This window comes from Schistocerca americana, chromosome 5, assembly GCF_021461395.2.
Source record: "Schistocerca americana isolate TAMUIC-IGC-003095 chromosome 5, iqSchAmer2.1, whole genome shotgun sequence".
In the NCBI taxonomy this organism is placed as follows: Eukaryota; Metazoa; Arthropoda; class Insecta; order Orthoptera; family Acrididae; genus Schistocerca; species Schistocerca americana.
In genome coordinates this window covers 204,766,253-204,788,452 of record NC_060123.1, presented here as the reverse complement: position 1 = coordinate 204,788,452, position 22,200 = coordinate 204,766,253, and positions in this window count along the sequence as shown.

Sequence of the window (22,200 nt, the reverse complement as noted above, 5' to 3'; positions counted from 1 at the left end):
ATGAAACTTTTTCTCCGTGGTGGTGGTGGTGGTGGTGGTGGTGGTGGTGGTGGTGGTGGTGTGTTGGGGCTTATGGGCGCTCAACATCGAGGTCATCAGCGCCCTGACACACATTAAAAGGAACGAATGTGGACAGACCTAAGAAAACTAAAGCACACACTCAAAGAAAGCAGGAAAAGAACGAAAATGCTACATAAGAAAGTAAAACCTAAGGAAAGGGGAAACATAGCAACAAGAATGTCACAGGAAATTGTTATTGGCTGGCCACTTACATAAAATATGGGCGAGCTTGTCACACAGTGAGCAAATTAAAATCCTCTCCCTAAATTCTTTGTAAAAACATTTGACAAGGCACAGAACTTAAAAACTTTAACCACATTCGTCCGAGTGTTGCCAGAGACGGCAGGTCCGCTGGCAAGTCAGCCGCGACCCGCTGGTCAGAAAATAAAACGCAATCCAATAAAACGTGGCGCACAGTGACCTTTTTCTCCGTGATTCGACTCTTGGAACAAGCCCATGAACATGCAACAGAGTAACGAGAACACAGTATCACCGAAAACGCCTTTTATGAAAAAAAAGGCATTTAGAAGGTTTCCACTTTTCAAATTACTTTCTCGAAGGCCACGGTATTATAAAATTATCGAAACTCCGATGCTATGTTTTTAGTGCATAATACTTTTTCTTATATTTTTGTAGTGTCGTTAGTTCCCTTTGCCATTATTATGATCGTTTTTCTTCTGTTTTTTTTTTTTTTTGCAATAATGAGTGTCATGCAAACATAGCACTTGGTTCTGTACACGGAGAATGTAATGTTAGGTATACGCATTTTAGTAAGAACACATAATTTTTAAATTTAAGATCTGAACAGAAACCAGCACTTCTGTTCGTTATTTAATTGAATTTTTTTATTGTTTCTTTTTTATATTTTTTGCGACTTGTTTAATACTGCTAGGCTGTCGTAAGATTCTCCAGTTGTGTATGTTATCCCTACGGCGTCATGATGACTTTTCGCAGGCAGCTTAAGTCCCAGGGTGATGGGTGAGCAGCAATCCAGCGTGGCTACCGTCTAGGTTAAGTAGGAACAGTACCTGAATGTTCTTGTGACTCAGATTGGCCGGCCTGGGTGGCCGAGCGGTTCTAGGCGCTTCAGTCTGGAACCGCGCGACCGATACGGTCGCAGGTTCGAATCCTGCCTCGGGCATGGATGTGTGTGATCTCCTTAGGTTAGTTAGGTTTAAGTAGTTCTAAGTTCTAGGGGACTGATGACCTCAGCAGTTAAGTCCCATAGTGCTCAGAGCCATTTGAACCAGATTGTGTTTTTGTGTTTACCTACCACCAGAAATCGCAGCGTTGCCGTCTGCAGTAAGTCCAGAGTTCGTTTTGGATTGATAGCTACAAAGAAAAGCATTGGAGTGTTGCAAAATCTTCATATCCTCCCTTCCATGTCTTACCCCCTACCCACAACCAATCAGTACTTGAGCATACTAGACTCGCATCGGGAAGACGACGGTTCAAACCCGCGTTCGGTCATCCAGATTTAGTTTCTCTGCGATTTCGCAAAATAGCTCCAGGCAGATGCTGGGATGGCTCCTTTGAAAGGGCAAGGCCGCTTTCCTTCTCCATCCTGGACACAATTCGAGCTTGTGCCCCCTCTCTAATGACCTCGATCTCGACGGGACATCAGACAGAATCTTCCTTCCTTCCTTCCTTCAATACTTCAGATTTGCGATATGCTTCAATTTGAGGCACTTTGTTGTGTTATGTGAGCGTTCGTTCATTGCCTGCAGGAATTTAGTTTGTTGTTATTACGTGTCGTCACAGGGTTTATGTTTATCTGTTGTTGTTTTTTATAACGTCAGGAGAAAGCTCTTGAGTGGAATGTGTGCACCTTATCTTTATTTATGTATTTAATGAGACAAGATAGGGCCATCAGGCCTCTCTTTCATCCAAACATGCATTCTACTTGTTTCGCTTTACATTCATTACGATAAGGATGTTATAGGTTGCATGTAATATGCAACATACGGAAAACACTTCGTAATTACTATAACGCATATAGAGAAAAATTAAAGAAGTTCACGTTCGTTAACGGTTACAACAATAGCGACAAGTTACGTGAAGGCAGGGGGCTAGCAGCAGGGAACTTGATAGTTGAGAGAGAAAAAGAAACGTGATAAAACACAATTAAAGAATTTTATGTAAATTGAAGATGCAAGGATGGAGAAATGAAAGGAATAGGAGGGGATCACTGCTGTCAGCTGCAGAGGGACATTACGCGAAATCAGCGGCGACGACGACTGAAAATGTGTACCCGACCGGGATTCAACCTGGGATCTCCTGCTTACTAGGCAGGTGCGTTAACAACTACGCCAAGCGCATTATCGCAACTGCGTGGCCTATGTCGGCACGCCTCGTGGCCGATCCACACTCCCATCGAGCGCCACCTGTCCACAGCCCCTGTCCATTTCCTCCATGTTCGATACCCTGAGATTCCCGCGGGAGGTCGGACGTATGCGTGCATCTGCACTGAAGAAGGTGGATCCATTGCAGTGCAAGGCTAATCTATTATACGAATGCGTGGTGTCTGTTCCTCCGGCCCAAAGAACAAACACCACGCATTCATATAAACAATTAATGAATAGGGGAAAACAAAGTGAGGTGACTTACTGAGAAATGAAAAGTGCAAGAAGCGTAACTGGGAACAGGTACGTACTGACCTCGCAAAGTAATTTACACAAGTCGTCCCGCTGTAATCCCATTGCGGAACAAGAACGGCGCTTTCTGAGAAGAGAGTACATGGTCCAGGCTCCGTGCAGAGACAGGTTTGTTGCGGTACTGATAACGAGCTCATCACGACGTACGAATTAAATTGCGCGGCAAATGAAAACGTACTCCAAAGTTGAAGTACGCGGGACAGTACGATTCTTGTGGGCAAAATGTCTAAATTGTACACGGATTCACTGTGAAATGCTCACCGTACACGGACCAAATGCAGTGTCGCCTCCAGCCGTAGTGAAATGGTGCCCACAATTTGAGCGAGGCTTCACAGACGTGCGTGATACTGATCCGCTATGCAGTCCACAACTTGTAACATGCGATTTCCGTCTTAATGACAAGGTGAAAGAACATCTGGGAGGGGATGCAAAGCGGAACCAGTTCTGTAGAAAAACTGAATATGCCTTTTTTTTTTTTTTTTTTTTTTTGTAGGAAATTTGACGTAGATTACGAAACATCTCTAGAAGGGCCGTTTTCGAGTTATTCAAGAAAAACATTAAAAAGTAGTCTTTAAACGTTCCTTTTATACAGCGGTTCTTGAATGACTCCGTGAACCAGGAACGGTTTTTTATCGTCAAGGAATTGAACGATCGTTATTTACGGAGACGTGGTGATTATGTTGAAAAATAGTGTCGTGTACCTGTCTCACTTTGAAGTATAGTGAAGCAGTCAATAAAACTTACTTGGCCAGCCAAAATAAAGTGTAACTTTTTTGGGTTCCCCCGTACATTAATTTTTGAGGAAACCGTTATGAGGGTGACGCGAGTGTTCCGTTTCATCTTCAAAGGAACAGGGTATCTGCATACCTAATCGAAAAGAAACAAACTTTATTCTGGTCTCGTTCTCTCTGTTAATTAGATGATCGAAATAAAGTAACTGCTGCAGCTTGAAATGTAAACAAAACTACTGTTGTACAGATGGGCAAGGCAGTTTTCGTGTCGAAGAGGAATATCGAAAATCATCTAAGATGAAAAGCCCAAGGAATAAAACTTCGAATGCGTCAGCGAATTACTAATGTAGATTAATTTTCTGGAGGTGCGATATGTCTTCACGTTTACAATTAGCGTCGCAGAAAAGAGCGTCCAAGGCTGAAGAAATTATGACCCAGATACTGCACGTATACATATCAAGAAAAGATACGTATTCAGTTTTGCGTTCTGAAATTGTTAACGATGAAATACTTTTCGTCCAGTTCCGCGGCCTAGTGATGTTCGCAGCTTTCATTTGATCTGTAAGTGGACAGCTCACTTCTCATGTATCTACGAAATCACTAATCCTTCTCACACTACAGTGACTTCACATACGGTTGGAAGCGACACCTGCGAATTAGTGGAAAAACATTGTATGATTTCCTACAGTAGACTTGTTTCGGGTGTCTTATCTGAAAATTCCAACTTCTCCGTAGCAGCAGCTCTGCGAAGTAAGTTTTTCAAAGAAAGAAAAACTACTTTCTATGAAACTTTCAGTCACAGTAGTTTCAAGTCCTTTGCGATAAAAGCAATTGTGTTCAAACTGAAAGTACATAAAAATTCGTTTCTAATAATTGTCTTCCCTAGTTCACTACCGCCACCGTTTAAGTAATTCGTAAAAATGGCCTGGTATGCCCATCGCCGAAGTTCAGTGATTATTGCTCGCCCTAAAGTGAATTTAAGGAAACTTATAATAATCTTGATTAGTGGCACATACGTAAATAATTCTATTTGTTCACATGGTATGTAATATGAACTGCATTACGGAAGACAGGCAACAGGAATTTCAGATTTTTGCATCAACGTACCGAAATCAAAATCCCGTACTGCTCACAGCGAATATTGAGCTAAAGTTCTTCCAACTTCGAGGCAGACTGCAGAGACTTGGGGAGACTGCGTCAAGTGACCGACCCGAATCATCTCTTCGTTAACACGGCCGGTTTCGTTGATTTGTGCGGCAATGTAGGTAACATCTTGTTCTGAGCAGCTAGCGCATCTGGGTTCCTGTTTTAACCATACCCATTCTGATCATGGAAACGATCATTCACTTTTGGAGCGTTGCAGGGACCTAATAATTTTCTACTGAAAGGGAGTATTTACCTATAAAAATTATCACAATGTCTGCCAAATAAAACGAACGGAATTCTTAACAGACATGAGGCGAACTTCTACGTGCCCTGGAAGGTTCCTTAAAATGTGGATTGTGACTGAAATATTTATGACACAATGTCCAAAAGCCACACCATATCGTTAAATGCTAGATTTTACATCACGATAAAATTTTAAGACTGCATTTCATAACAAAAGACACATAATATACACATTATTCATACACAAGTTCTGCGTAACGTTAGTTTTACCCAAACTAACTCATTCAATATTGTGAATAGAGAAAAATTATTCTAATTAAAGTATATTGTATGTCAAATTGCTCTTTCCTGCCAAAATTGTATTTTCTATCTTTATTTCCTGCCGCTCATAAAAAACATCGAAAAATTTGCAGTACTCTCAAAAATATTTATTTCACCTCCTTGAAAATGTATCAGATGTTCTCTCATTTTCATATGATACACGAACGATAATAAAGTTATTATCTAAACAATTATTATTACTTTAGAATGACTGTGAAAGTGTCGTCATGAGGGTGCGCTGGGCGTGGACGGCATGGGGTAGCGGTTTCTCTCGCAATCAAAGCCATTCGCCGGTGCGGACGGAATAGAAATGGCTTTATTGTATTAGCGACTGAGGCAAGAGGGAGGCCATTCTTGCTTTCCCACAATATGAAATTTAGGAGCTGGCAAAAACGTGTACCCGCACATAAAGTCTTTCGCTGTCACTTTTAACATTGCCATTTCAGAGCAATAGACTTTACTGGAGGTATTTCATCAAGCTCTTGCATACGTTTACGAGGTAGAAATCTCTGCAGAATTCCTGTTTGGGACAACTGAAAATATGGTTTAACCTAAATATTTCTTACACATAGTGTATGAATTTAATTTGCAAAAGTTTATTGTATGTCGAAAATTCTCTGAGTCATCAAGAAATGCATTTACGTTTAATTTTCTTATTACGTCATAAATATTTTTCGCACTAAATAAAGCCAAAATGGAAACGTAGTGCAGCTATTCCCGAACACATGGAAGGCTCACACGTTGATTCAAATTCCGTCTTTTTATTTTGAGTAATGAAAAATATCGAATGAGTTAAATAAAATGTAAATGGTGTATGCAAGATGTAAAAACTCTGGCATCCAAGTACACCTGCCCAAATATTAAATGTGGACACAATACAGAGTCCAGGGCACAAACTAGCAGAAAGCGTTTTCTCAAACAGCAAAGGATTATGAAAATCTTTCTGTAACGGGATGGATACAACAGACTATTTGTGTTTGGCTGAAGATATTCCAGAAAATGGCAATCGATCCATGTGGAGTGAACTATTTCACTCTACAGTAGCAACATACAGCATAAAAATAGTGCATCAACTAACTCAAAAAATAGTGTCAAAACAGATGACCTACGCCGCATTTCCTTTTTTTCATCCGAGATAAACTAATTGTTGAAGGGTTGGCCCTATCTGTAAACTGTAGGGGAGGGTGCTTGAGGCATCAGCATAGACAATTCCTCAGGGCGAAATGTGATGCGCTTCCGCCATGTACCCCTAGAGTGCGCACAAAGTAATTGATGATGCTGTTTGCTTTTGGTAGCCCCTGCTCGACCCCTCGCGATGCACGTTGTTCTGCTGCCGCCACGCGGTCACCTTCAGCATTCCTCTACAGAAATGACATCCCTGTTATATGCCTCTTCTCGAAGATGAAAACTTCTTAAAACCATTCTAATCAGTTCGGTACTCCGGTGCTTGATGTGTTAAACTTAATAATTACTAATGAAGAAAATTATTAATTTTAATACATTATTTTAAGGAAACAAACACGTGAAACCACTCAAGTGAAAATGTTGCCAGAAAGACGCTTATTGTTGTACAGCAATAACGAATGGTAACCATTTTAGTATTTGACAGTTGCTTTGAGCAATTTTTGTAAGTTCACAGATCGACGTTAAATGGGACTGTGATCAACTGTAAGAACTGTTTTACAACAATAGCGAGGAACTGTGATGTTGTGCCACTTAACGATTTGTGTAATGACAACCAACATAGAAGCTGTTTCCAGCAATTGCGTATAAAACTGAGACCAGTTCTTTAAAAGTATGTAATAAGAGCACGTAGCTTCATTTTCAAGAGAGCAGATCTACCAGTATAAAGGGAGACGAGATACATTCTGTCACCAGAGAACCGATAACAGCAGAATGAGTCGCTCTGGAGAGTTCAGCGACTTCGAACGATAACCAGTCATTGGATGTCACATGTATAACAAATCCATCAGGGACATTTTTAATCCTTCTAAAGCTGCAGGCACACTTCATGTACTAATGGGCAGAGACTGTCGAGTAGTGCGGAACGAATCACTTGTGAGCTTCAAAGTTCTAGCACAAGTCCAGGTAGCCCATTGACTGTGCGCAGGCACTTAACAATAATAGGATACAGTGGTCGAGCATCACCTCAGAACCCACACATTTCTGTAATCAATGATAGGCGACGCTCGAGGTGCTGCAAAGAGCGACGCCACCCTATACCCTGTGTCAATTGTATGGAAGGGTTTGGGAATTGACGGATGCCTGGAGAACGTTACGTGGCATCATGTGTAGTGGCACGGAGGGAGTGGCGTTATGTGTGGTGGTGTTTTTCGTGGTTATGTTGTGTCCCCTTCTTGCGCTCAAAAAAAAACTCTAAATGCGGAAGGACGTGAACTAATTTTACAGCATTGTGTATTACGTACACAATGATTGTGTCATTATGACAATGCATTCTGTAATAAAGCAGCATCAATAAGGTAATGGCTTTTGGTCAATAACGTTCGTGAAACGGATGACCTCTCCAGAGCTCCGACCTGAACCCAATGGAACACCTTTGGGATGAGTCAGAACGACGACTTCGCTCCAGACCCCAGCTTCCAACGTCACTACCTTCTCTGGTTTTGTCGGCCGCTGTGGCCGAGCGGTTCTAGGCGCTTCAGTCTGGAACTGCGCGACCACTACGGTCGCAGGTTCGAATCTGCCTCGGGCATGGATGTGCGTGATGTCCTTAGTTTAGTTAGGTTTAAGTAGTTCTGAGTTCTAGGGGACTAATGACCTCAGATTTTAAGTCCCACAGTGCTCAGAGCCATTTGAACCATTTTTCTCCGGTTTCGGCTCTTGAGGAAGAATGGGCTTCCACTCCACAGACATTCAGACACCTCATTATAAGCGTCCCCGACAGAGCTTAAGCCGTCATAAAGTTGATGGGAATACACAGTCCATATTAGTGTCCATTAGTATGTATCCTGATACTTTCGATCAGATAGTGTAAGATTTGCATCAACAGAAGTAAAACAAGGATTGTTGTCGAATTAAATCGGGTGATACTGAGGAAATTACGTAATGAAATAAGGCTCTTAAAAGCAGTAGACGAATTTCGTTGATGAGGCAGAAAAATAACTTACGTTGGCTAAAATAGTGATGATGCATGAAAAGCATTTGCGAAGAAGAGAAATTTGTTAAAATCAAGTTTCAAAATGTTAGGAAGTCTTTTCTGAAAGGATTTGTCTGGATTGGTGGCTTGTATGGAAGTGAAAAATGGATGATAAACAATTCAGACAAGAAGAGAAGAGAAGCTTTTTAAAAGCAGTGCTGCTGGAGATTGCTGAAGACTAAATGTGGTAGTAAATCGAATGATGGAGAAAAAATGGCAAAATTTAAGTCAGAGCAGCTCGGTTGATATGACATATCCTGAGGCACCAAGGAATCGTCAATTTGGTAATGGAAGGAGGTGGGGGAGGGGTTAAAATTGTAGAAGGAGACCAATTCTTGAATACAGCAAGCAGGTTCAAATGTATGTAGTTTGTGAGCTTGCAGAGGACATGCTGTGGTGTTCTGTATCCAAACAACGGAATGAAAACAACAACGGTGACACGTAAGTGGTGAAGTTGCGCTCTCCTTGAGTCTGGAAAATTTAATTAATCAAACGTATAAGATTCAACATTAACAATAGTTGAAGTAATTCGAGAATACTGAAGGTGTCGCTGGCCGCAGTGGCCGAGCGGCTCTAGGCGCTACAGTCTGGAGCCGTGAGACCGCTACGGTCGCAGGTTCGAATCCTGTCTCGGGCATGGATGTGAGTGATGTCCTTAGGTTAGTTAGGTTTAAGTAGTTCTAAGTTCTAGGGGACTGATGACCTCAGAAGTTAAGTCCCATAGTGTTCAGAGCCATTTGAACCATTTGAACTGAAGGTGTCGTACACTTCATTGGTCACTTTCAAAGTCTCCGTCCTGGCTCACGGACAAGGAATTGTCGCTGAATGTATCCTGACACTTGCTGTACTCGGACTTTAGTCGCGTATAATAGACTACCACGCCACACTACTTGAGATAGTGAATATTACCAGCCGAGCAGTACATGAACTTCTGAAGTTAGGACTTAGAAGATCCCAGACGACAGATGGTGTTTGTCATTTGCAAAGCCAATGCCATGTACCTTTACGTAGGTAGAATATACTTAGAAAACTAAGGCTACATGAAAATGGAACAATTTGTGTATTGGAAAATCTGTAATTAATTACCATAGCTACTAATACAACACGGCAAATTAAAGACGTTTTCCCTTCTTCTGTGAACTTACGTGCTTTGACTTAAAAAAAAAAAAAAAAAAAAAAAAAAAGGCTCAGCACTTGACCCACCCAATATTTTAGATTTACCTTCGTATTACTCGGTAAGAAGCGTAGTTTCGTTAAGCGTGTCGCTAAGTCGCTCCGTTCCGGTTGTTTGGAAAATTATGTAATATGAAAGCTCCTTATGTGTACCTGGCGAATAAGCATATTGCGTGGCGCGCCCAAGTCGCTGCGTTAACATGTAGGACGGTGAGATTAGGACGCAGGAAGGTAAGGTAAGGGAAGCTAACGGTTAGGGGTCAGGCGACGTACGTCCAGTCAGCAACAGGTAGCCTGGCAGCTCCCAGCCCCGGGCGCCACCGGCGCGGCGGCCGCTGTATGGTTTCGCGGGTCGATGCGCGGGGCCGCTTAATCCGGCGTGCACGTGGCCGCACGCGAAACGGAACGGCCCGTCGCTCAGAATTTGCCGCTGCCTTGCCTTGCTCTGCCTGCCTGCAACGCTTACGGCTCTCTTGTCAACGGCGACACCAAGGGTGATGCAACGTCTCGCTCTTTCCCTACTTTGTAAAAGCGCATAACCACTAGCAAGTAACTTCTGTAAGCTCTTGCTCAGGTGTTTACATTGGAAGAAAAACTTGCGCAAGTTTACTTCTTGAATCTCTCGGGCAAGTTAATTTCAGCCGCTTGCTGCAAGTACGGTACTTGCCTAAGTGTTTAACTACAGGCGCGGCGTGAGACAGGCAGTTGGATGTTCACAGCATCGTGCTAAAAACCGTTGCAGCCGCCATCGTTGTTGCATTATTATTATTATTATTGAGGAAAAAATAAAGAAAATGAAAAAGTAGAGAAAAAAGGAAATGTCTGTGTCTAGAGATGGATACAGACGCTGAACATATTTATCAAGAAACACAACTGAATGAGTTAAAATCAGAGGACTTCGCTTAGGTTGTCGTAGGCAATTTCCGTAATTCTCTTGTGTATTATGCACTAATATACCGGGTGATCAAAAAGTCAGAATAAATTTGAAAACTTAATAAACCACGGAATAATGTATATAGAGAGGTAAAAACTGACACATATGCTTAGAATGACATGGGGTTTTATTAGAACTATCCCATATTCCTAGACACGTGAAAGATCTCTTGCGCGCGTCATTTGGTGATGATCGTGTGCTCAGCCGCCACTTTCGTCATGCTTGGCCTCCCAGGTCCTCAGACTTCAGTCTGTGCGATTATTGGCTTTGGGGTTACCTGAAGTCGCAAGTGTATCGTGATCGACCGACATCTCTAGGGATGCTGAAAGACAACATCCGACGCCAATACCTCACCATAACTCCGGACATGCTTCACAGTGCTGTTCACAACATTATTGGTCGACTACAGCTATTGCTGACGAATGATGGTGGACATATTGAGCATTTCCTGTAAAGAACATCATCTTTGCTTTGTCTTACTTTGTTGTGCTAATTATTGCTATTCTGATCAGATGAAGCGCCATCTGTCGGACATTTTTTGAACTTTTGTATTTTTTTGATTCTAATAAAACCCCATGTCATTCCAAGTATGTGTGTCAATTTGTACCTCTCTATCTACCTTATTCCGTGATTTATTCAGTTTTCAAATTTATACTGACTTTTTGAACACCCGGTATATTCGAAATCAGGATACAAAAATATCGCAAGCTGTATATCACCAAGAAATCGCCTTGTAATTACTCTTAGATTTTTGAAAACAGTGTTTATTACTTTTTTTACAAATGTTATGCGTTCGTGTTAACGTTAACATTAAAAAAACACAGCTAAACTTTGAAGATATCTGTCCTGCCATTCTCCTTTCCGTTCCGGTGAAATAAATTAACCGGTAAATTCTTTCCGCACTTCCTTGGCTGACGGTGGCCAGTTATATGTTTAGGGGTTCCAATGGTACATTTTGAATGGAGCCATCTGTCTTTGCACCATTCTCCTTTTTGGCATGATATTTTCGTACCGGTGCTGAAAAAATGCGATTTCTGCAAGTCTTGGAAAAACTTCGAGCAACCGGAAAGTCCGGCAAGTACTTGCAGCAAGACGCAAGAAATGGTTTCCACCAACTTTCGGAAGCTATTTCTGCAAGTAGACGGAAGTCGACTTGCTTGTTTCCATCTCAACTAACTTGCAGAAGTAGCTTCCGCAAGCGACTTCCGGAAGTTTACTTGCTAGTGGACGCGCACCTTAAGGCAGCAACGGAGAGAAGTCTTCAGACGTAAAAGTAACATCGGGCGTACTCCAAGAGAGTATTAGAGGACCATTGTTTCTCACAATCTATGTAAATCACCTAGTAGATAATGTCGGAAGTTGGATGGGGCTTTTCTCGGCTGATGCTGTTATGTATAGACAGACCGCAACGCCGCAAAATTGTGGCCAAATGCAGGAAAACCTGCAGTGGATCGACACTTACTGCAAGGAGTGCAGTTGACGGGCAACATAAATGTAACGTATTGCTTATGCATACACAGAAAGACCAATTATTTTATGGACTGCAGGACAATCACTGGAAGCAGTCACATCCATAAAATATCTAGGAGTCTGTGTATGGAGCTATTTAAAGTGGAACGGCCACATAAAACTTATCACATGTAGGAAAGATGCCACACTGAAATTCGTCGGAACAATCGTCGGAAAATATATTTCATGAAGTAAAGAAAAAAGCTTACAAATCTCTCGTTCTACCAATACCTGAATATTGTTCGTCAGTCTGAGATCCGTGCCAGACAGGATAGATAGAGGAAACAGATAAGATCTAAAGAAAAGCAGCATATTTAGTAAGCACGAGAGAGTCACGGAGATGCTCAGCAAATCCAAGAATCAGGCGCTAAAAGACGTTTAAGAAGGCATGTTCCTAGAAGAGTCAACCAATATATTGCTTCCTTCTACGTATATTTCGCGAAAAGACCTTGAAGATAAAATTAGGTATGAGCCTATACGGAGGCTTACCGGCAGTCGGCGAACTATTCGCTACTGGAACAGGAAAGAGGGTAAGGGACACTCGTACACAAAGTACTCTACGCCACACACCGTATGGTGGCATGCGGAGTAGTAGATGTACCACGCCGTGCTGAAAAGTAATGCATCCGAATTTCTTTAGTGAAAACTCTTACTCCTTTTTAAAGAAAACAAACGTTATGGACATTCTACATTTTTATTCTCCATGTCTACATATTTATTTCTCAACATTGTCAACCTCACGACGAACACATTTCTCCCAACGAGAGGCCAGCTTGTTGACACCGTCAGTGTAGAATGTTTGACTTTCTTGAAAGAGCCACAACCAAACTTTTGCTTGCCCCGCTTCATCACTATCAAAGTGAAGACCTCGAAGGCGTTCTTCAAGTACTGAAAACAGATGAAAATCGGATGGAGCCAAGTCGGGACTGTACGTAGGATAATCTATGAAGACGGACCCAAGGGGCAGGATTGTTGCAGATGTCGCAGCGCTTGTGTGTGGTCTGGTATCGTAATTCTGAAGGAGAGAGTCCTCCACGTGGGGACAACTCTTCGAACTCGAAACTCGATTACAGCACGCTGTTTTTCAGGCACCGACATAGTTACGTTACACATCGCCATGTTACACGCTACAACTCGGAACCCTCTAGCGGCAGAGGGTGACAACTATCTAGATATGAAGAATAAAGATGTACAACCTTAATAACGTTTGTTTTATTTAAAAAGGTTTAAGAATGGTCACAAAAAAATTTGCGGCCATTACTTTTCAACATGTTCTCGTAGATGTAAGATTGAGTTCTGCACCAAAATTTTCAAATTACATGAAGTCCGGAGAGGAGCATAACTTCTGTAGCAGAAATACAGTTGGCTAGGTTCCAAAAGGTAATTAATTGTGTTTGTTTTGGACCAGGCGGTAGTGACTGTTAGCGATATAACGGAGCTTCACCTTCCGACTCCGAATTGTCTGAGCTTCCAATTGAAATTGCCCCTCCGCCATCAACTCACATATTCTGCAACGGAAATTTTACCAAATTTATACTTACATCTATGTCTGTCTGTCCTCCACAAACTCCCTTACAGTGTATGGCGGAAGATATTTCTTAAACTACCATCTTTTCTACCCTTCACTGTTATTTTCGAGATTGGCGCGTGGGGAGAACGACTGTCGAAAAACCGTCGTGTGAATTCTAATTTCTCTGATGTATCTCGTCGTAGCCATTTCACGAGACGCGTGTAAGGAGAGCGGGGAGTAAGTAGTACGTTTGACGACACTTCTTAGTTCGTGTGGTCTCGGAATTTCAACTTCCTCTTGATGCACAACGCTTTTTTGTAACATCTGCGACTGGTATTTGTTGAGCATCTCCGTAGTGCTACAGCACTTTCTAAACTATCCCGTGACAAAAGATTCTGCTTCTCCCTCCCTCCCTCCCTCCCTCCCTCCCTCCCTCCCTCCCTCTCCCCCTCCCTCCCTCTCCCCCTCCCTCCCTCTCCCCCCTACCCTCAACATCCTCTTGATATCGTGCTTGGCACGAGACCCTCACCTGTGAGCAACATCAAGAATCCGGCGAACGATTATCTTGTAAGCTACTTTCTCTCGTGGATAAATTGCTTTCGCATTGTATCTGCTTTTCACACAATTAGCTTCATGTGGTCACACCACATTCTGTCCTTCCGGACGGCTACTCCGAGGTACATCGTGGTTGTTTCTGTTTCCAATAGTTTATAGTCACTAGCTTAATCGAACATTAACAGCTCTCTTGGTCTTTGTACGCAACGCGTTACATTTATTGGTGTTCAGAGTCAACCACGTTTTCCTGCACCAATCGTTGCTCCTCTGCAGGTCCTCCTGCATTTTGCTAAAATCTTCTCACATTTCAGCCTTTCTATAATGACGACAGCATCGTCTGCTAACAGCCTTATGGAGCTTCGATGTTACCTACTAGGTCATTTATATATATTGTAAAACAGTAATACCTCTATAACTCTCTGAGAATATTTCTAAAATTATCTTCACATCTGTGAACTTAATATTCCGTAAGAAAAATGGTTTCAGTTCTCAATTCAGTCACAAATCCGGTCGGGTACTCGGTAAACTTGTACTTTGTTCAGTAAACAACGGCGTGGAAGTGTATCGATTGCTTTGCGATAGTAGACAAAGATGACACCAACCTGGAACGCCATTCTCTAAGGCGCTCTTGATTTCATGGACGAACAGAACTGTGTTTCGCAGAAATGGGTAACTTTAAAGAATTTTTTTTTTTTTTTTTTTTTTTTTGACAAAGCTTAAAACGAGGTTAGCTCCGACAAAATAACTACGCAGCGTCTGGCATGGACCTCGGTTCGTGTGTTATGTGAAACGACAAAGTTGCGCTTTTAAATATGCCTGTAGTATGAACCCTGGATGTATTATTAAAAGTAAATGAATATTTTATCGAGCGTTTCCTCTTCAGAAGTTTAGCTAATTACTACACGTTACCATCAACTGTACCATGCGCTCTTACTCCATGAAACGCAAATGCCGTACATTAGTTACAAATGCAATCTAGATTTTGTTTGCCGGCCGTGTGGCCGAGCGGTTCTAGGCGCTTCAGTGTGGAACCGCGCGACCGCTACAGTTGCAGGTTCGAATCCTGCCTCGGGCATGGATGCGTGTGATGTCCTTAGGTTAGTTAGGTTTAAGTAGTTCTAAGTTTTAGGGGACTGATGACCTCAGATGTTAAGTCCCATAGTGCTCAGAGCCATTTGAACCATAGATTTTGTTTCTGGCGCAGTCTGGTAATCAGTAAGTGTACACCCCTAAATTTTCTTTTGTCGTCATGTGTTCAGCGTCATCCTGATTAATGGCTACACTTACAGAGAGAAAACGGCCGTAGGATATCAAATTCTGTGTAGCGCAATATTCACAAATTAATTTAAAAGCATCTAATTCTTAACTGCTTCATACTCAGTGCAACCACATAAATTAAGTCTAAGCATAAACAACTGCACTCCAGTACTTACTCATCCATCTCAGCACACTAATGAGCCGAAACATTATGACCGGCTGCTTAATAGCTTGTTTCTGCGTCTTTTGAACGAAATACGTCACTGATTCTGTGCATCAGGGATCCGACAATTTGTCGGTAGGTTTGTGCAGGTATGTGGCATTAGATGTCTACGCACAGGTCATGTCATTCATGTAAATAACGCGCCGCTGATTTGCGTACGCGGTGATGGCGCCCATTAGCGACACAAATGGGTTTCACAGGATTTACATCAGACAAACTTAGTCGCCGAGACATCAACGTGATTTCACTGTAATGTTCCTCAGACCACTGTAGCACGATTCTGGCTCCGAGACACAGACACACTGCTGAAAGATGACATTGCCGCCGAAGAATACACCTAGCATGAAAGGATGCAGTTGGTTCGCAGCTGCCAGTGTGTCTTCGATTATGACCACAGGTCCTATACAACAGCAGGTGAATGTCTCCCATAGCATAATACTGCTCCCATCTCCCTGCGTCGTGGTGCGTTACCCGTTTGGTGCCACCGTTCACCACAATGACGGCGTTTGTGGGGACGACCACCGACCTAGTGTACCGAAAATTTGATTCACCCGAAGAGCCGACATGTTTACACTGATCGACGGTCAAAGCCCGATGGTCCCGTGCCCACTGCAATCGTAATTGGCCATGTTCTTGGGTCAACATGTGAACACGTATGGGTGGTCTGTTATGGAGCTCCATGTTCAACAATGTACGTAGAACGGTGTGTTCCGAAACACTTGCGCGTGCAACAGTATTATGCTCTTTCGGCAGAGATGCCATAGATCACCGTCCAAACTGTACAGATCAGATAAGCCTCTGAACGCCACGTTCTCCGAAGAGTCTTGGACATTCAACCATTTAGCGCCTAGTGGTAGTTTCACTGTGCTCCTACCTCTTTAAGTAGATGTTTACAACAGTAGCATGTTAACATTCGAACAGCTTTGCCGTTTTCGAGATACTCGTTCACAGGCTCTACCCTTTGTCGAAGGCTTATCTCAATGGACTTCCCCGTTTACAGCCCTTACCTTCGTTAGAGTGATCCCCCGTCGCCGTCCGTGTCTGCTCCGCTTCATACTTGTGCTACTGGGTCACGTGCCCCCAACACCACCAGCACCAGGCAGCATCCAACGTCGCGGTGGGCAGTAGTCGTAATGGTTTGGCTGTTCCGTGTATGTTTCAAACTGTATTACGTTCGTTAATGCCAAACGGATATTTATCTCAAGCGAGCACACATGTTGCTCCACACTGAATGATTATCAGCAGAACGCATGCAGTATGATGGCGCGAAACATTTGCATCGTGTACGAGCTTAGCAGCACGTAGCTTACAGCGAGAAACTCCTTTAACTTTCTGGGAAAGACCATTGATGTTTGAAAAATACTTGTAAACTCGCTGATTCACGGCATTTAATATTAGCCAGTCACAGAATTGGCAGATACGATGGACTGTGTCTAGTTACTCATTGTACGATATTTGTATTTCATGAGAAAAGCCATAAAATTCGGGTTCTGGTGCCAGCAAACTTTAAGCGGTAACTATGGAATTCATGGCGTTTATTGCCTTCTGAAAAGCATATATAATTTCTGCTCTAAAGGGAAAAAAAGCACCTCATTCAATACAACATGAAACATTGCGTGAAACAGCAATCGTCTGGCGCACTGGAAATTGCTCCCCAGATATAGAACCATTAGCGCTGAAGTTGGCTGACTACATAACAGACAATTTCTGGCTACAATTCACGCGCGAAGACGACGTCCGGAAAGCAAAATTACACGAAGCTCGTTCTGCGATAATTTAACAAAGCAAAGAGTCAGGCTGTGGGAGATTATCACACTTTCCACTTTTTTCCCCGGTCTGTCGAACTTTGATTGCCACACTTTCCGCCCAGTTCAAAAGTATATGACGAAATAGCTGTATGAGGTGAAATGCTTTTCAAGTGGGTACACTCGTAAGGAATGGGATTAGATACAGCAGCTGTCTTTGGGAGGGACAAAGAGAAATTCTGTATTAACGCAAATGAAATAGTTCGTCGTATCACGTGATTACACTGTCATATCTGTACTGGCCATCGACACATGGTGTTGTCAACCCATCTGACAACTCCCAGATTCTGGTCTCTCATTGTATGGGATGCTCCACCTCTGCGTCGTTTTAGGCACTGTCCTTCGCACCCGCTACATCAGAAACTTGAGCAACGCTGGCAGTGCCCAATGTCGGAGCATACGGTAATATACTTGAGGGTTCAGGTTAGATGGACTGAGTATAACTGCCTACAGGCACACCAACTAACAATTCACGTAACGTTATTCTTCAACTTTCTGCCGCGTACTGCCGGATGTCAGTGTCCATCGGGCACAGTACTAGTACTTCCACAAACGACCACGTTTCCATCACCTTATGCACTGACAAACGAATCAGTCACAGAAGGCTTCTTCCTGAATTATTTTTCATTTACATCGCAGATCGTACCAACAGAAACTTGGGATCAGAAAAGCGCAGGCAGGGGGGAGATGTAAATTACATAACCTTCCAACCTTTTTTTTAGCTTTCTTGCTCCACAATCGCGTCTATTTCGAGTCTTCAGTCGGCAGAAATCGAGGAAAACTGGATGCCTTGGGTCAGATAGCATAGTTCCTTCAGCTCCCGCTCACCGACCTTTGAGACCCTAAAATACCGTACCGAAGTAGTAGCATTAGTGGATATGAGCGAGCTGTTTAGGGCAGCAGCTGTGAACCAAGCGCGCTGTGTGCCGTATAAATCATTTTAACGATAGATGTTTGTAAAATGTGTTGTCGTAGGAAAAGTTTCGCCACTCTCATTTCGTTCCCATACGCAATTCGTGTCAGGCTAGGGCGTAGTCGGCAGTATTAGGAATTCTCTATTTCGTTAGCCCATAGCGTGACACGGACCTATGTGAGTGGTAAGCGCGACTGACTGCCACCTGAAAGACCCGCGTTCGATTCCCGGTACTGCCAGGGATATTTCGTTGGTGGAAGCACTGGAAGAGAGCCCATATAGCCTCGTGATGCGAACTGAGGAGGTACTTGAAAGAGAAGTAGCGGCACCGAGATCTGGAAAGTGACAAGGACAGGGAGAGCGGTGGGCTGTGACCCACTCCTGCCCCTCCATACAGCATCAGAATGACGCCGGTTGGCAGGGGTTGTCAGAGCGGCCAGATGGCATCGCGCGGTCCTCTGAGCCTGATGGCAGAGTCTTTTATTTTCAATAGGGCGCCGGCAATTGGCGGGAACACAGCAGCTGCCTTCCAGCGACCCTGTGCTGCTGTGCCATGCCACTGCCGAGACCAGAAGTCGTACGGCAGAATTGGTGTACCTGCTTCTAGCGACGTAGGTGAAGCTGTCACGTGGCGATTCAATTTGGAATTTATTTTGCCATGACGAGGGTACAGTTCGTGCAGTTTCAGCTGTTATCGTTAACGCTAGTACAACTATGGAGACTGTCCATCAGTATAAAAACAGTATCTGTCCAAAGATTGGTTTGAACACAGCAGTGCTTTAATATGCATGACCCTATTGGAAGTGGTACGCTGATGCCTTCCTCCTAACTTAGAACCACTTGTCAAGCCAGTTATTGGGGACCTTCAGATTAAGGTGGGCTCTGAATCACGGTTCTGCTCAGCATTTTTGACATTAACAAACGTTGCCAAGAGATGGAAGAAGTGAATTCCTAGGCCTGACCGGGTACCGAATCCGAGATCTTAGTCCAGCACTTCTCCACCGAGGCACTCCATCAGCTTATAGGAGAAAAAAATCTGTTCAGATAAGAGGACCCTCTTAAATGTTACATTCACGAGCTCTTGTTATACCCACAATTCAGTAGGATAGAAGTATGTACTTGTATATCTAGTGGCTACACGAATAATGACGCTCAGTAACGGAAGTAACGATGAACGAATACTTGGTAAAGGGAATATATCTCGACAGTACCGAATACAGACGGAATGTGTCACAATGATTTGAGGGGCACTTCGCGGAAAAGAGGGATCTTTAGGGTGACGAAATGATTGGAACACCTGGAAGATCCGAAATTCTCGGGGAAACTGGATTTACTGGAAAATTCAGAAAAGCTCTGGAGACCCTGAAAGACTGAGGGATTCTGGAAAAAGTCCAGGTAGAGTCGAACTGTTTGTTGACGTATACGATTCATTCACAGATTTCGCTTCGAAAACTATCGGTTGTGCTATCGAGTGAGGAAATGTGAAGATGTTCATTGCATTTTTGTAGTGTGTGCTGGTGGAAGGCGGCTACCTCGGCCGCGCTCGCCAACCTCGGGGTTCTTCGTTAATGCCCGTGTGTTCTCGGGCTCCAGGTCCATTTCCCATTTCATTATTGTAAGTGCTACGTAGTGTAACGTATGCGTGAGGATTTGTCACGTAGGTGTGAATTCGTCTTTAGCTCAAATGCAGAGCACATCGCTCTTCTTTAATTAAAAAATATACAGGGTTATTCTAAATGTAGGATACATTTTCAAAAATTCGTATGTATTAAAGTACAAATTCAAAATGAACGACCTTTATACCAATGAAAAGAGGAAGTTTCAAAGTTTTTGGTGGCATATGGGGTTTGGAAAATCCACATTCACCATTGCAACACGAAAGATACTCACCGAAGATCAACGTGTTCTGTCCCATATACCGTACAAAATGTTTATGGAATAGTTTTCTTTGCGGAAAGAACTGTAACGGGAAGTACGTGTCTGTTCCCTCAAGTTATGGAAGATTCCCAGGACTGCGCCTCATTGGCACCGTGATGAACGAGGCTTTTTGAATGGCTCCCTTTCTCAGCGCTGGCTCTGTAGCAGGGGACTTAAGGACCTCGCTTCTGGGCACCGAGATCTCCTAATCTCACACCCAGCGACTATTTTTCATGGGGTTATGTGAAGGAATCTGTTTACGTCCCCCCTCTACCAACCACTCTGAACGATCTGCGGAACCGGATCACTACTGCTGTGCACTCAGTAACAGCAGATACGCTTTTGCGTGTGTGGGACGAGTTTGGCGACGGTGTCCATGTTTGCCGTGCAGGCAACGGTGGCCACATTGAACATTTATAACATTTATCACATTTTTAATTATTAAATAAATATTAAAAACGAATTAATTACAAATTATTAAATTTATATCAAACATTATGAAAGAAACTTTGAAACTTCCTCTTTTCATTGGTGTAAAGCTTGTTCATTTTGGAATTGTACTTGAATAAATACGAAGTTTTGAAAATGGGTCTATCATTTAGAATAACCCTGTGTAATTACATATCCATATTTGAACAACCATGTTGTATAGGTAAGCAACGAATAGGCCTATTCAGGCTTTGTAAACCTTTAAAACTCACACGGAATTGACCCTCGTGAATGAACGCCACAGAAGATTGGGAAAGTGGCCAACGTAACATTGATGTAACGCTGTGCTTGATTTATCAAACTGTGAGACGCACGTTGCAACTCTGCCAGAGGGATAACAGCAGTAGTGTATCCAGTGTGTGAGGATTGTCTGAATACTCGGTCTTGCTGAAAATATCCGTACGGTCACTCACCTTGTATGAGTTGCTCAAAATATTGATGAGTCAGTTTCGATACGTACCAGGTAGCATTAACAGTTTGGTGAAGGAGTCGTGTTACTAAGCGGACTCTAGGCACACAGCGCACCAGACAAAAATCTTGAGATTATGCCGCGGCTCATCAGAATACTAATGGGGATCTTCGGATGCTTAGTGACGCATATTGTGTGAATTCACATTCCACGACAGACTGATCCAGGCGGCGTCATCCGAAGATATGAAAAACTATGCTTCCAAAAGTCCAGACACCACTTCAGTCAGAAACCACCGGCAGAACTCAACAAGCGGAAGTTCGTCAGCACACTTCACAACAGTAAATTTGTAAGGATACAGATGCACGTCCTTTTTGATAATGTTTTGACATGAGAATCTCTTCATCTCCATTTGTACTGATAAACAACGTTGAGATTTCGTCGGACTCTGTTCCACGGTTTCCTTCACGCAAGCAATGTTTTCTGGTGTTCGAACACTCTTTCGGACAGTTACGGTTTTCAGTCGCTGTAGAGACTGTTCACGTCATTTTGCCAGTAAGTTTTGCCTTGTAGATATTGCTGGAGGCTTTGCTAAAACACTTCGTCTCGGGCTCTTGCGCAAACGGTTCCGCACACTTTTTCCACGAATTATGCGTTGCATAACATTCGTCAATGAACACACGCTGTTCTGCGGTGAACACCATTTTTTGTTGTATTCGACTGATTACTGAACAAACTTGCTCCTTTGACTCACTCAAACGTAATGGCACAGCGAAGTACTCGGTACAAAGTATCGGGGAGATGCGCATGCATAGAAATGTGCAGCTGGGAATGGATGCATTCCCAGCAATTCCTGTGATGGGAATTATCCTCATTAACGAGAGTCTTACAAGTACCCTGTGAGAAAAGAAAAGACGCACCACGAAGGAATTAGCCGAATAGGACGGAAATTGATAGATGTGATGTACATCTACAGAGAAACAAAGGATTACAATTTCAGAAAAAACTGAATGGTTTATTCAAGAGAAAGTGTTTCATAGATTGAGCAAGTCAGTAACGCGTTGGTCCAAGCAGTTACTCGGCTTGGCATTGATTGATAGAGTTGTTAGATGTCCTCCTGAGGGGTAACGTGCCAAATTTTGTCTAATTGGCGCCTTAGGTCGTCAAAATCCCCAGCTGGTTGGGAGGATCTGT